This window comes from Rhinolophus sinicus, linkage group LG06 (assembly GCF_036562045.2).
Source record: "Rhinolophus sinicus isolate RSC01 linkage group LG06, ASM3656204v1, whole genome shotgun sequence".
NCBI lineage: Eukaryota > Metazoa > Chordata > Mammalia > Chiroptera > Rhinolophidae > Rhinolophus > Rhinolophus sinicus.
The window spans coordinates 36,826,317-36,842,745 of record NC_133756.1 but is presented as its reverse complement, the minus strand read 5'-3'; positions in this window follow the sequence as shown (position 1 = coordinate 36,842,745).

Here is a 16,429-nt window from a genome sequence, read left to right as displayed (position 1 = left end):
GGACCTGCAAAGGGAAATGAGGTACTGATGCAGACAGGAAGCCTTTGGAGTACTAATTTCCATGTCAAGTGTGCAAAAGGAAGGTTATTGCCAAGCTGCTTGCCTGGCTTGAAGGACCATGTTCCAGGCACACGGCTGAGCACAGCTTCACCAGATGTCCTTACACCTACACTGCTGGCCCATCAAGCTGCAACTAGACAAGGCAGGAGGCCCTCCAGCCAGGTCCTTCCTCAGCCCTCTACTGACAATGCTTAACATAGGTTTCACTTTAAAGGAGAAAACCTGAAAGAGACTGTCTGTTATCGAAGAACATATACTGAAGGGTGAATATGGAACCAGGAAGCAATAAATTTATAAGTGGCACACAGGCTGTGAGTATCAGTCATGAGAGCCAATAAATTCCCTACTGGTTTTAGACATTTTCTGCTGGATTTTCTGAATATTGCAATTGAAAGATTGCTAACTGATACAAGAACCAGTTCCTCATACCATCTGTAGCTAAGCACGGTTTTCATCAAGTACTCCAGGCTTATCTTCCAGACTTTCCGCCACCATTTCCCATCCAAAATCCTCCTGCTCATATCTCATTTTTATTTTTTTATTTTTTTTTAGTTAGAATCCTACTTATTGTCACTGATATACGAGGTCTGAAAATTAAGTTCGCGAACTTGTTGCAGCGATGTTGCTAACGTTTTTTGATATCAGAGGGATTATTTATTATGAATTTGTACCAACTAACAAACAGTTAACCAAGTTTACTATTTGGAAGTGCTGAAAAGGCTGCATGAAAAAGTTAGACGACCTGAACTTGTCACCAATAATTCACGGCTCTTGCATCACAACAATGCACCAGCTCACACAGCACTGTCTGTGAGGGAGTTTTTAGCCAGTAAACAAAGAATTGTTTTGGAACACCCTCCCTACCTGATCTGGCCCCCAATGACTTATTTCTTTACCCGAAGAGAAAGGAAATATTGAAAGGAAGACATTTGGATTACATTCAGAACATCAAGGGTAATAGGACAGCTCTGATGGCCATTCCAGAGAAAGAGTTCCCAAATTGCTCTGAAGTGTGGACTAGGCACTGACATCAGTGCATAGCTTCCCAAGCTTCCCATAGCTTCAAAGGTGACCATAGTGATATTCAGCAATGAGGTATGTAGCACTCTTTCTAGGAAGAGATAGCGAACTTAATTGTCTGAACTTGTATATGTTAACAGCCTATCAATAACATGTCTTTATTTAAATAATAGCATTCAAGAAAATTAAGGCTTTAAAGGAGAAGTGTGGTGAGGTTTTTAGGTACCTTGACAAGTTGATAGATATTTTAGGGACACTGGCACTTGGGTTTCCCTCAAATAAAAAATTATGCTATGTTTATAATAATAGAATACAGTCAGCATTTTCCAGGCTCTCAAATCTGCCTGGTTATTCTAGAATTCTACATTGGTAACAAAACATGGCCCAACAAGGAACGATTTATTTTCAGTAAGAAAAAAAGAATTCCAAGTAAGCAACCATAATAATCACAGACTAGGTAAAAAGACAATTGCTTTGTGTTTGTTTATTTGTTTGTTTGTTTGTTTTTAAGAAACAAAGCTATCAGGGAGTGGAATGAAGAAAGTAAAAATTTTACTCAACACTTTTTGTGATTAAAAGAATTGCACTATGGAGTAGACTCAAGGAATTTCTAAAAGTCCTCAATTAAATAACACTACCCCTTTGAAAAGTCTGATTTTAAGATTTAGACTAATATGTCTTTTTTTTTTTTTTTTTTTTAAGGGTCAGTGACTTCTCCTAAAGTCCTCAGTGGTCTTGTCTGTGTAGTGTTAGCACTTTCATTTGTTTATAAGTGTTTCTTAGTCCCAAGGCTTTATAACCACAAAGTTTATTATTAAAAAGTTTTATAGTTCACCTTAAATACTTTCTGTGCTGTTTGGAAAAAGTATCTAGGGGCAAATTCACATAAGAAGAGTAAACCAAACTTAACAGAAAACATGAAAAATTGTTGATGAAGTGTTTTATGTGTGCATGTATTTGGCCCAGAGGAAGCATGGGCCTGGCTCCAGGAGTGGGAGGCAGAGTGAAATGAAGCAGTGTGTCCTCCTCTGCCTGCTTGTGTTGGATAAATGGATCATTTTATTATCAGGCTGGTTGAGACTGAATGTCAACATAATACAGGAAGGTCCCAAAGGAATGCAGTACAGGGAATGTTATTCCAGCTTTTTTCACTTCATGCTATTAAATGAGCTCACAGTCTGCAAGATAAAAGTTAGATAAATTGAAGGCCAATAAGTACCCAGTTTTATAGCCATAGTTTAAGTTCAAACTCATAAACACGTAAGTTTATGTGTGTTTCTATGGAAAGATTGCACCTAAAACAACACTCTAACAGATTAAATTTCCTAGAGAAAACAAACAAAATTTACCTGCGAATTGCTCTAGTGATTGGTGTTTTTTCTGGTTGTTGTTGTTGTTTTTCCCTTTTCAATAACAGCAGCACAATAGTCACTTAGAATGTGTGAAAACTCTAAGTGCTAACAATGGATGTTATATTTAATTTGAAATATCAGAACTACATTCTATGTACATTTAGAAAATTTTGGCTGGGTTACTTATAAGGAACAATCATCCATTCATTCCACAAAAATTTATTATATACTATATGCCAGAAAAACCATGGTTACTGCCTTTGTAAATCTGTCCAGCATATGAAAAAATTTTGTTGCTCTAAGCATCTATATCATGTTTTACCTGGGCACCACACTTCAAGAGAGACATAATAAAAATAATCATTTTTATGTAGTGGTATAATTTCCAAAGAATGTTCATGTATAATCAATGGTAATATTCAATATATTGACCAACTTGCACAGCACAGGCTCCAGCAAACGAAAATGCGAATAGAATAAGATTGATTTTGAAAGAAATATGTGGAGTACAGAATCTCAGCCATTATGTCCACTTGGTTTGCACTGAGCCAGGGCAGAACCTAAAAATGGAACCTGTCCTTTGCCACCACCCCCTTCCCCCACCATAAGTAAGATGAGGGCTAACAAGAGATCATAATACTGGCAATTAGAAATTATCATTAATACATACTTATTACATGTCTACCATGCTTCAGAAACTGTGCTTGGCATTTGATCAAGACAAGTCAAACTGCAGGTTGCGAAGGAGTAAATATGAAATAAGGAAGAATAAACTGTGGGTACAGTTATATTGATTGTGTTAGAAACAAGGCTGAGGAAAATGTTTAAAAGCTAGAGACTATTTGTGCATGTTTTAGACTGAGGAGAAAGTTGTTGAAAGACACAGATTGGAAAACCAAGTAAGAAAGGGCATAATTATTAGAGCAAGAACTTGCAAGAGGTAGAAGGTGTGGGGTCATGAGCATATGTGAAGGAAAGGAGGAAGAATGACTCTTTTTCTGTGGAAGAAGATAAGGATGGATGAGAACTGTATATCAATTCAGAGGTGTAGAAGTGAAAAACGTCCTAGGATAATAAGAGGAATTTGAAAGGAAAGAAAGGGGGTGACCCACAATGAAAAAGAACAAATGAACTTTAAGGAGGAGGTGGAAGAAAGTTTTTCATAGCTATAACAGCTATTTCCTCTGCAAAGTAGTCAAAATAATCTGCTAAGGGAAAATAGTGAAGCATTAAGTGCAAAGATTGAAAAGAGTGGTAAAAAAAATTACTACTACAGGAAATGGGCAAGGATATGTAAATATTTGCTACATAATATTTAGAGTCCAACAGTGGTTGGAAATCATAAATGTATAAGGCAGGCAATCAACATGGTTATGTGATTTTTCTCCAGTATTATTCAATGCCTGGTTCCAGAATCAGGACTAACAGTTGGTTAGGTAATTATAGAATTGATTAGGATAATGGAATGAAAAGAAGGTCATGAGAGTGCTGGTGAGAGAGAGATGTAACTGAATGACCATGAGTTGTCAGTTGGATTGAATAAAGAAATGAAGTCAAAGGCTTATTGATTGAAAACATATGAAGCTGGCAATACAGAAGAATCAATGAAAGTGAAAAGCAGCCACTCCCCTGCATGAAATCTCTTTAAGGGCATTCTGCAACCAGGAAGATAAAATTTAATTTACTTCTTATAACGAGGCTTTCCCTAATTTTGTCTGCCTAGCAAGGTCGTTTCTCAGTCCTTCCCCGAAATGCTCCCAGGCACACCACACATCCTGGCACAGAGACCGGCTAAGCTGCTTCCTGCCTTCGTGTCACTGCTGTCCTTCCCAAACAGCTCCTCTTCTTCTAAAGCCCCAGTTACCTGACCAAGTTGTCAGCCTTCAAGACTCATTTCAAGTATCTCTTCCTTTTCCTGAGTCTTCTGTGGTAATTTGTCTGCAAAAAAATAGCTGCCAAATTTTCATCCCATCCCTGTACACTCAAGCCATCACTCCCACAAAAGCCCTTGATTCTGGGCAGGCCCATGGAATGCTGTAGAATTGGCACTTTGCCAGTTCCAGCCTAATCCAGCTATCATGCTATAAAAAAGTTCAGGCTACACTGCCCAGAGTATAAGATATGTGGAGAGAAAGACCATAGGAGGCAAGCTGGCAGATAGCACCACAGACAGGTAAGACCTTCTTGGCTATTCCTGCCCATCCCACAACCAGTTGAATGTAGGTGGCACCCAGTCAATCCACAGAATTGTGAAAAAGAATAAGTCATTGCTATTTTAAGCCACTAAGTTTGAAGGCTTAGTTATGCAATTATAGATAAATATATCTCCCATCTTCAACTCAAGTGCAACTGCTCAAACTTTTCACTGTATCACACTACTATACCTATCAGATACCTCTGCTGCTCTACTTATCACATTAGGATTGCAAACAGAATTTTTTACATATCTGCTCCCTTCCTATTTTGTGAAATTCTTGAGATTAGGGACAATGTCTCAGTGCTAGGAGACGTGTGTGTGTGTGTGTGTGTGTGTGTGTGTGTGTGTATGACAACATATGATACTCAATAAATGATGTGAACTAAGTCGCTTCTGAATTGAGTTAATGGAAGCAAGGAAGAAAGAAAGATGCTATGCTCAGTCATTGAAATTTCATGGTTAAGTATTTCACAAGTGGAGCAGTTCCTGGAGCAACATAGAAACATCTTGGAGGTAAAGTTGACTGGATCACAGTCTAGGAATTGAGTAGAGAATGAGTGTATCGTCGAGGATGTGGTCTTGTGGCCAAATGCGATGATGGGAATTTGTAGAAGATGGTGCGAGGATGGTGATCCTGAATGGGAAGAAATTGTGAACTTCAGAAAAGGAGACGCTGTGAGTGACGGGTTTTTCACAGTTATAACAATGATGTTGAAGCAATAGTGGACAATTAAGAAGATAATGGTGTAACCTTCTGGCCAACGTATGCCCAAGGGAGAAAAAGTAAATCTCCACTTCAGACTTAAAGTGGAAGTTGTATTATGCTGGTTTTCGTTTAAACCGTTTGAATGGTCCTTATCAATAGCCTTCCCTGACCCCTTTCTTTCCACTGCCACTGAAAGCTTTCTGCTTAATTCTCTTCCCAAGCTTATTCTTTGGGCCATCTGAGTCACAATTATGGTTTCAACCATCACTTATTCACTGATATCTTCTAAATCTCAACTTTCTGACTCTGTATCTTTCATGAGTTTCAGTGCTGTATTTCTAGTTTCCAGCTCTCTTCTGAATATTTTCACTCCCTGGACTTACGGATACATCGAACTCAAAATGTTACAAGACAAACTGATAATCTTCCATTCAAAACCTGTATTTCCTCTTATATTTCCCAGCCCAGTAAATGATATCACTGCCCACTCAATCAGTATAGAAAGAAGCAGTACAGTGGTTAAGAACTTGGGTCTGAAAATGTTCAAACAGAATGTGCTCGGACCTGGCCTCCACGAATTACTACCTATATGGTAACCTTGGCAAATTATTTAACTTTTCAAAACTTCAGTTTTTCTCATCTGTGGTAATCCTCAAAAGTTTGTGAAAAGGATTAAATAAATGCCTATCCAAACCCTCAAAACTAAGCATGCAAACTTGACCTCTTGGAGCTATGCTTAACTTCTCTCTTTCCCTTAGCATCTACCCTTCCTAAGCAATTCACCACCAAGTTCTGTCAATTCAGTTTCTAAAATGTATTTTAATGCATCCCTTCATCCTATGGCACTTCCACTGTCCAAAACTACTTTAACATGCCCATTACTAACCTAATCCAAACTGTCTTTCACACCATTGCCAGAAATAGTTTTTCAAAAATATAAATCAGATCACATCCCTGTCTTCACTTCCAATTTTTTTCAATTGTCTATTTCCTACAAAAAAAAGTCATGTCAAGTTCTTTAGAATCTGATACTTGTAGCCTATCCCTGAATTACCTTTCCAGTCTGACTTTACATCATTTCCCACCATTCCCTATATTTTACACTGTCATTCTCCAAACATACTCTTCTGCTTTCGTATCTATTTCCTTTCATACATCCTCAGCCCCTACTTCTCCTCTGAGAATGTCTGCTCCACATCAAATGTGATTTCTTCTCCGTTGTCTTCACAGAACCCCCAAGTGACAAAGATTGCTCCCTTGTCTATTTTCCCACAGGACTGTATACAAACTTGCCATAGCCTTTATCACACCACAGTATCATTATTAATTTATTTATCTGTCTTACCAGCTATATTCTGAGCTCCTGTTCAGAGACAAGGATAGTGAAATATTTATTCTTGCATCACCAGTCCCTCACATAGTTCCTGGAACATACCAGTACATGTCAGATGTTTGATAAATGTCTGAGAGAATGAACAAATGAAGGAATGAAGGAACTATGTAACTTGAATTATGTTTGCCATGTATTATTTAAATATTCATTAAATCCAAATCTTTCAGTTATGTAAAAAAGGAAAATCCTAGAAAGTAGGCATTAAATTTAAAAAAGATGATCTCTAAATATCTTTCCCAACTCCAAAATTCTATGATCTTATTGTGAATTGAGATAAAGCTTTTCTCCAGCTATATAGGATTAGAATCTTGTATGCGACAGACAAATTTGTAAAACAGAGCTAGTGGATTGTTTAGGATATATATCTAATTAATTCTATTATATTAACTTTAATAAATTATATTTTGTGAAGTTTATACTTTTCAATTAAACAAAATTGAATTCTGTGCAATAGTTAATCTTTCAAAGTGGTAACATGGTGAAGAAAGTGTTTTTTCAAAAACCTTGTCAGCTTGAGTGACATGTGAGTACCCAGCACTAAGCATCTGTTAGGAAAATCTTATTACTCTGTGTCTGTCACTAGAAAATTGGAATAAATGTTGCAAGACCTACACACTTAAAATGTTATGATGTGTTTTTAAAACTGCTTTCCACAGAAGGCCCTTTATTTTATTACAAAATTATAAGCAAACAAGTCTTGTTTAATAGCTTTCAAAGTATAAGCACATCTCATGTCAAAATTGTATCACTCTCGACTGCCTACTTGTGTGAGAAATCTGTCAAGCCCTGGTGTCCAAGAAAATAGGGTACCACAGCAGAAGAGTTCTTGCTGAGGGATATAATATACACTCAATTGAACCAATACAGCATGTGTAATGGTCTGATTCTATCTTAGGAAGAACTGTCAGCTTTCTGTTCAGGGATCAAAATATTCCTAATGCCTGGACCTTTTGGTGAATCCCAAGTAACAAGAGTTGCAATCTTGAGTTTCTATCTCAGGGAAGGTTGGGCTCTTTTTTCTCCTCTTAACATTCAAAAATACTTGGAAATTTTATCTTCTCTTCCTGATACCTCTTTGTTTCTGCTCCCTTTCCATATCTCTCTTAGCTTGCTAAATATTTTAGCTAACAGTGAAAGAAAACATGCATGAAATGCTAAAATTACAGAGTTTTCAGAGGAATCAACTGTTGTTTGTGGTGTTATTTTACTTGAGAGTCATTCCCAAGTGATTTGTGTCTTCAAATACAAAAAAAAAAAATCTATTATTTGCTCAAAACGAATGAGATGCTAATACAATATGGTGGAAAAATCCCAGAGTACTCCAAGGCCCCTTTTATGATGTGTTATTTGACAAATTTATAATAATTCTGTTTCCTAAGCCAGCAGAGATCACGCACAGAACTTTTCCCCAAAAAAGATGACAATAAATATATAACACTTAAGATACATATTTTCCTGTATATTATTTAAAAAGATGACTTCTGAATATGACAAAATGATATTGTATGTTACTAAACTGCCATCTACTGTGCTTATTCACCCAGTACACAATATCATCACTTTAAAGCTTGCCTTTTTCAATAAATACATGAATTTCTACCATCCCCCCGCCCCAGCTGTTTCTTGACATTCTTTCTTTCCCTTGTTCTAGCCATGTGTACCCCTAAAGACCAGGAAAAAAATTGTTTCAACTAATTATAGTCCTATCAAAGCTTCTCACATCATTTAAGACGAGATTGATTATTCACAGTGCCATGAAGAAGTGTCAGGTTGAGACAAGAAGAGGTTTAGAGAGGTTTACTCTGCAGAGTGCCACCTGTCTCCAAAGGGCACATTCATTACAAAGACCCAGGTGCAACTCATGGGAGCAAAACAGCATAATGATGTCCGTCCCCTGCGTGTGCACCATTGGATTAATAACATCCTCCTTCAGTTCTAGCCGGTTGTGCACCAATATTAACTGCAACAAACCTAGAATGCCAGCCTTCTTTTCTATCCTCTCAACAGAGTAAATTGCCATTTATCTGCGACCCGAATCAAAGGAATATATGAAAATGGGGTATTTCTGGAGCAATGCACTTCTACAAGAAAAGAAAAGCCCATTATTCTTGTCTATTCAACAAACAACATTTAATATGTGCCACAGATCAAACTCTACCTAATCTTCTCTGTCCTAGATCCACACACATAGAAATCCAATTGATATTTATACTGAAAACCTGAAGGCATTGTAAAATTCCAAGTTGTCTCCTGAATCATAAAAACGGGAAAGAAAACTGGCATTTATCAAATACCTACTATTTACTAGACATTTTCACGGGCACTATCACATTTTTATCCACATAACAGGCTGGTCAGGTAGATGTTATTATCCTCATTTTCACCATTGAATGTGACTGAGTCTCAGACTAATAATAAGAACTAACATTTATTGACTGCTTACTGCTTTCTTGGCATGGTGTTCATTACTTTAGACAGATTGCCTCAAGTAATCCTCAAAACCACATTATGGAGCAGGTATTATCATTACTCTCATTTTATTAGGAGTGACCAAGATCTGAACCTTGGCAAACTGGTTCCGACGCCTGAACCATTAACCCCAACATTATTCTACTAAGGAGTGTGTGTGCACTTTTTTGTTAAATGAGTGAAATTATTGTTTTGTTTTTGAAAATTGGGAATACGTGGTTGATACACATAACTTTGGTACACATACTCTAACTCCCCTATTAATAGCTATTAATCCTTGCTCTTTGTTGTGCATTTACTGTCAAGCATTTTACATTCATCATCTCATTTTAAATTCACACACATGTAATATTATCCCCATTTTATGGTAACAAAAGTGAGGTTTGGAGAATAATAAGAAGAAGAACCACAGCAAATACATGGCACTTATTATGTGCTAGATGCTCTTCTTATATAGAGTTTTTTACACAGTACTTATTTAAAAACAATACGATGTATTATTATTCCTATTATACAGATGAGAAAACTGAGAGGTAGCACTTTGACCACGGTTACATGGCCAGCAGGCAGCAAAGCAGGAATTCTAGTTCCAGAAGCCCATGATTTTAATCACTACTCCAAACTGTGGAACCATTTAGTCATTCCTTGTTTATTGCAGTCAATGTTAGCAATATGCCTTAACTATATAAACTTCATCACAATCAAACAAATAAAAAAGCTCTATATTTCTTTGTTTCTCATCTGATTTTTATCCGTGAGAACTATCCTAGCAGGCTTGTTTGTTTCTGAGCAACTGGGTCCCCCTCCCAGTCTAGCCCATGCCAAATTCCATCTATATTAGTCAGAATTCTTGATTGCAAGTGACAGAAACCCAGTGGAATAGAACTTAAAAAGAGAATGTGCTGATTTGGCTTATGTAACTGGGAAGTCCAGAGGGTAGAGATGACTTCAAAAAGAATGAAATTCAGGGATTCAAATGCTATATTCAGAATTCACTTTCTCTCTCCATCTCTTACCTCTCTCTCTAATTCTATCAGCTCTCACGGTCTCATGAACTACTTTTTGTGAGTGGGCTCTCTCTATGTATTGGATCTCACATCCACATTTACCAGCTTAGGAACTCCAATGGAGAGAGAACTTCCCTCCCAACATTCCTAAATGAATCCTAAGGAATGTTCTGATTGGTTTTTCCTAGTTTACCATATTCATTCTTCAACCAAGCACCATGACCTGGTGAGCTAACACACAGCAGTGGATTATCAAATCAGACTCACACTAATCAGAGACCTCACCTAGCATCAAGCTTTACTCAACATTTCAAGTGTACAGGAAATCAGGAGACAAAGCAGAGAAACATCTGGGACATTCTTGCTAGGACCTTCGTATCTACTGGCCCAGAATAATAGATATAGTCTCTGTGTGACGCTTTACAGATTATTACCTCACAGGGTGGAGCATGTAATTTATGAAACATCTCCATTTTATATCACAGAGAGGTGTGTAGTTTACATGACACTTTCCTGGGAGGCCATGTCCCATAAATCGGCAGATTCCAGGTTTATTTACTATAAGCAATCCTTACCAAGAGAGATGCTGCTAAGGATATTCTATAGATAAGGCCCACTCCTCCTGCCTAAAATCATTATTCTATTTACCTGGAAGTCCAGGTAACAAGGAGGTTAAACCAGATTGCCTCCTTTGTTTTCTTTGCCCTAAGGGTATCCGTCAGGGTACAGAAAGTGAATGGATCTTAGGCTGGCAGCTTTACTCCTTCCTCCTTCAGGAGACTGGGCATTCTGATTGGACAGCCTGGGACAAAACTCCCAAACTGTGCTTGGGGTTAAGGAGAGCAGCATGATTGACAGTCCTTTTGGAAGCACCTGGAGTTTCCTGACAATAGGAAAGCACATTTGGCAGATATAAACTTTGACTGCTCTTGTTCATTACACTACTTCCGACCCGACAAGAGACTCTTAAGAGTTGTGATGCTATAACTTTCCTGTTCCTAAACTTTATTTCTCTCTAGTTTCTAGCTGTGAAAAATGCTCCAGTTACATCTTGTGGTTCATGGAATACAGGCAAAAGTAGTAGTGAAAGCAAAGAAGTGGAATAACTAGGCCAGATCTTGGGGACCTGCAGGAAACAAACAAAGCCAAAAGAACGTTTTACAAGGCCACCAGGAAACTTTAAGTGGAGAATAATATCCCAGGTAGTGTTTTCCATTCAATTCTCTTTATGTCCTCACATCTATTTGTCTACAGAAATTCTAGTACCTATAGCAACCCGAAAATAAGGGGCACAAACAGCTATCCTATTGACCTTATAATCCAGCAAGCAATTTTTGTTTGGCCAAAACAGTTATTTATTTTAGGTTGAACTTGAATGTCTTTGAACAGCTTGTCACAATCTCCCTCATTGCCTAGTGTCTTACAGTCCTGCTTCATTCATTTATGCTATATTGCCTGGTCCTTGTAAACATTTCAGTTTTTGAGCTGTAGTTTAAGGACTTTATTTCTGCTAAACTGAAAATTCCTTAAAAAGAATGTATACTTTAAATTGTTTTGGGTTGTTTACATCAGTATGAATGAGTTTCTCAACTGTTTTTTATTGGAAATTAAAAAAAAAATTTTAAAAAAAAAGGAGTTTTTGACTAAGGGTAAGACTTGATGTTATGCAATGTCCAAATCTATAGAGAGTTTTGTAAGAGTTTATTTGAGCCAAGCGGAGGATACATGCTAGGGAGCAAGATCTCAAATGCTCTGGAGAACAACACTTTTGCAGCTTCTTTTATGCATTGAAATTAAGGAAGATTACATGGAGATGGGGAAAAGCAAAGTGAGGATTAAGTTCTAGAATAGTTAACAAGATTATGTGTTCTCTTAGGACGGTTAAGGTTTATTTCAAAGGGGTGTTAACCTAGATGCACAAAAATAAGGCTTGCTTAAGGCAAAGATAAACTTTTTACTAAAAAGTTATATGCCTTGGGCATGATTACCCACCATGACCTGCCCGGTTAGGAATTTATGATAAGATCACCCTGTGAGGTTACTTTCCATAGAACCCCTTTTTCATCCACAGACTGAAGGAATACATAGAACCAGGACTAAAACGAGCCAGACATCTAGTGTACAAAATTTAAAGAGGCATTCACTCTCAGGTGACACCTTCAGCCTCAGCACCCGAGAGTGCCTCCTTAAATTTCATGTCCCTATGACTTGCTTGCCTCACTCTTGTCCCAGCCCTGAAGGATAAAGTTTAACCAGAGTTGGTTTCTGTTACTTGTAATGAAATAACCCTGATGCATTTCTCTTTCCCACCGGTAAACTGGCAGAGTTGTTCCTCCTGAGAACGCCCATAACATCCTCTAATTATGTCTACATTCATGACACTGCTTTCCAACTATCTCTTTACACATCTGTATTCACCAGCCCTCTGTGACCTCCTTAAAGAAAGAGGATGCGATACTGACCTCTTTGTAGCTACAATATCTAGCCCTGTCCTGTTGAGCAAGCGAATGAATAAATGAATGAATGTGCTGTTAGCATCAAGCATCCCTTTGCTCCTGTGGCATGGAACATCCGTGAATTCATGGGTCAGTGAAAATGTTATCTTCGCCATAAATCGATGGCACATTTCAAGAAACTTTTATTCTAATTATATGATTTTCCCCATAAATTTGCATGTAATCTCAATATTGTTCATTTTTTTAAACATATGTGCTCAAGAAAGCACTGCATTAGATTTACAACTGACACCTTACATATACCGTTTCCCTGAAAGTAAGACCTAGCCGGACAATCAGCTCTACTGTGTCTTTTGGAGCAAAAATTAATATAAGACTGGGTCTATATTAATATAAGACTGGGTCTTATATTAATTTTTGCTCCAAAAGACACAGTAGAGCTGATTGTCTGGCTAGGTCTTATTTTGGGGGAAACACGGTATGTGCTGCCTTTCAGTCTCCAGCAGGGCCAGCCTCCTTGACCTAAATAGACTTTTCCACTCCCACATGGCTAGTAAACACTATAATTAATTTATAAAGGACTCTGAAATACCAGCTGGCAATTTCCTATGAATAGTTTGCATTAAACAAAAAGAACATTCAAGTTGTAGGAGATTTGTAAAGTATGTATGTACACCCACACCTTTTAATCCACTGAATTTCCAAGAATGCCAAATCGTAAAGTGAACTCAGAAAACAATATTTAAGTTTCTTGTCATTTCTTTCAACACATTTAGTTTGAACTGTAGAAAGAAATCTATGTGACAAAATATTCTCAGAGATGTATATCTGAGGTAAATGAGACTTGGATGTCTATGAATATTAACACACATCCCAACTACTATAATAAACTATGTTATTTTTAAAAGAATGTCAAAGAGAAAAAGGTAGACAGTTTAAGAATTTCTCGATGCTTTGTGAGTGTGAAAACTGTAGTGGTCATCTCTTGAAGTATTTGCCTGTTCAACAACCATGGTAGGTAGAATTTTAAGATAGCTTCCAAGATTCCGGGCCCCTGGAATACCTACCCTGTATTATACCCTCCCTTTGAATGTGAGTAGGACCTGTGAATGTAAGATGTCACCTCTTCGATTGTTACAGTACACAGCAAAGGTGATAGAATCATTTTCCCCATGATCACATGACATTATATAAGACCACACTCATGCTGCTGGTGGTGAGAGGGTTCTGTGATTGGTACCTGAGGACGGTCTCTAGGAGCTGAAAGAAAGCCTTGGCTAACATCTGGCAAGAGAATGGGGACCTCAGTTCTCTAGCTGCAAGGAACTGAATTCTATCAAAAATCTGAATGAGCTCGGAAGATGACCCTGAGCCTCAGATGAAATTGCACCCCCATCTGATGCCTTGATTGCTGTCTAGTGAGACCCTAAGCAGTAAATAAGCCCTGCTCAGACTTCTGAGCCCCCGAGACTAAGAGACAATAAGAAGTGTGGCTTTAGGCTGCTAAATTTGAGGTAATTTGATACACAGCACTGGAAAACTAATATCAAGAACCAACTGTTTTTTCTTTTCTCTGGGTGCTACCCTTTCCCACAAGGGTACTTCCTAGCAGTCAGGGTTGTACATTACACCTGACATGGCTGATTGGATCTGACCCAAGCTAGGGTACACGCAAGATAGAGACTTTGTCTGGAAATGAAGTTGGGGCTTAAAGGTATCTCTCTTGAATGAAAGAGAGATATAACCATGGAGGCTTTTAATAACACTACCTTCTGTCCAGAGCTTCCACTAGAGTAAACAAGTCACTGGGGAGACATTTGGGGATGGGCAGGGCAGAAACTATCTATAGCAACAATTTGATTATAAAAGTAATTACCAAAGTCAGGGGCCCATGTGAGGTGTAGTGATTTATTGATAAAGTTTTGGGGCAAGAAACAGAGACACATAGGTGTTTATTGTCCAACCAGTGCACATGAAAAATTTTCGTAGTTTCCAGGATCTGCTTCTTTGTGATATTTATTGTCAAAGATACCATCCCGGGCTAATTTTATATATCCCACTGCAAAGAAAAGGTAGCCACACTATTACTATTCATAGTGCTATGGCTCTTTGAGAGGTTTTTAAATTGAAACAGTATACATCTTCTTGCCTTTGCAGTTCTCAAATGCCATTTATTTAATGCTGGTTACATCATTACTCATCTCATTACTCATCTCATGCCAACATCCATTGTGCTGCCTGTGAACACCAGCTTCCGATGACTCTAATGTTACAAATGTGCATTGATCATGACCACAAACGCAAGACTTACCCAGAGAACGCAGAAAAATGGAAACAATTATTCTGTTTTTATGGTCATGCTAAATTTATCATTCAGAATTTTAGAGCATTTACTCATAGAATGTAAAGCATTCATATAGAACAACACACCTTTCAACCATGTCTTCTCTTGCACTAAGCCTTAATCACTGCGTTGCTACATTGTGACCCTGTTAATGGTGATTGCAGCCCTGCCTTCCACACACCAATTGCAGTGGTAAAGACAGGCAAGGAGCTCTGGCAGAGCAAGAAGAGGAGTCCCATTCAGGCAAGTCATATCCATCACTTGTCCTTTAAGACCAACCCAGGAAAGCAGGATGTCACCACATTGATTAAAGGCAAGAAGAGTTTGATAGGAAGTCTTGGGAGAGGACAAGCATGGACATGAGGACAACTGACATGTGGCACATAGCTTGCAAAAGGGTCATTTGACTGCCCTGAGCATCAGCAGCAGGGTGGGGGCAAAGGCCTCAGGGTGAAGGGTGCCTCTACCCGTGTTTCCCTCAGTTGCTCTCCACTAGGCAGCTCCTGGGTCAGAACAGACGGGGAGAGCCCATGCAGCAACTAGAGGTGGCTCTAGCCCAAGGAACACAGAGGGTAGCCAGAGCGCGGAACTTTTGTGTTAGTGAAAATCACACCCAAATGTGACCCAAGCGAGGGCACAACTAGATAGAGCCTTTGTCTGGAAATCAGAAGTTGGGGCTTTAAAGTATCTCTCTTGAATGGGAGATATAACCATGGACGCTTTTAATAGCAGTATCTTCTGTCCAGGACTGCCTCTAGGGTAAACAAGAACCTCTTATTTCTGGCAAGAGGGCCAGGAAAAGGGGACCCTGTAAAATAGAGTATGAGAGGAATATCAAAAAGGGGAAGGGGACCTCCTAATTCTACATATGAAACCCCGTAAGTTCTGTGCTGACACTTAAACCGAGAATCTGCCAGATAGACATAAAGCTGCATAGCAGAAGATAAGTGAATTGAACTACAATTTAAACTACTGCCCAACTTCCAAAATTATTCCTGAGTGTTGTAGGTATAGGACACTCAAAACAGCCTAACAAAGCCTTTGAAAACTGACCTGACATGGAACCAGCACCCACAGAACATTGAGACTGAACATGTAATCTGAACCACACTGGACTGACTGTCTCCTAAAACAAGAAAAAATTAGCCTTAGGCATTTTAACAGGACTCTGAGATTATGCAACAAAATATTCAAATTGTCCAGGATAAAAATCACAATGACTCACCATACAAAAAACTGGAAAACATGACCAGATCTGAAAGAAAAATAAAATGAACAGCTGCCAACACCTAGATGACCAAGATGTCACCATTATCAAAGACTTTAAAGCAGTTGCTGTAACTACAAAATAGTTGGAAATATTCTCTCTAGGTATATGCTGTGCTCTAAAAACATCCTTGCATTTTTGCGTGCTAATCCATTGAT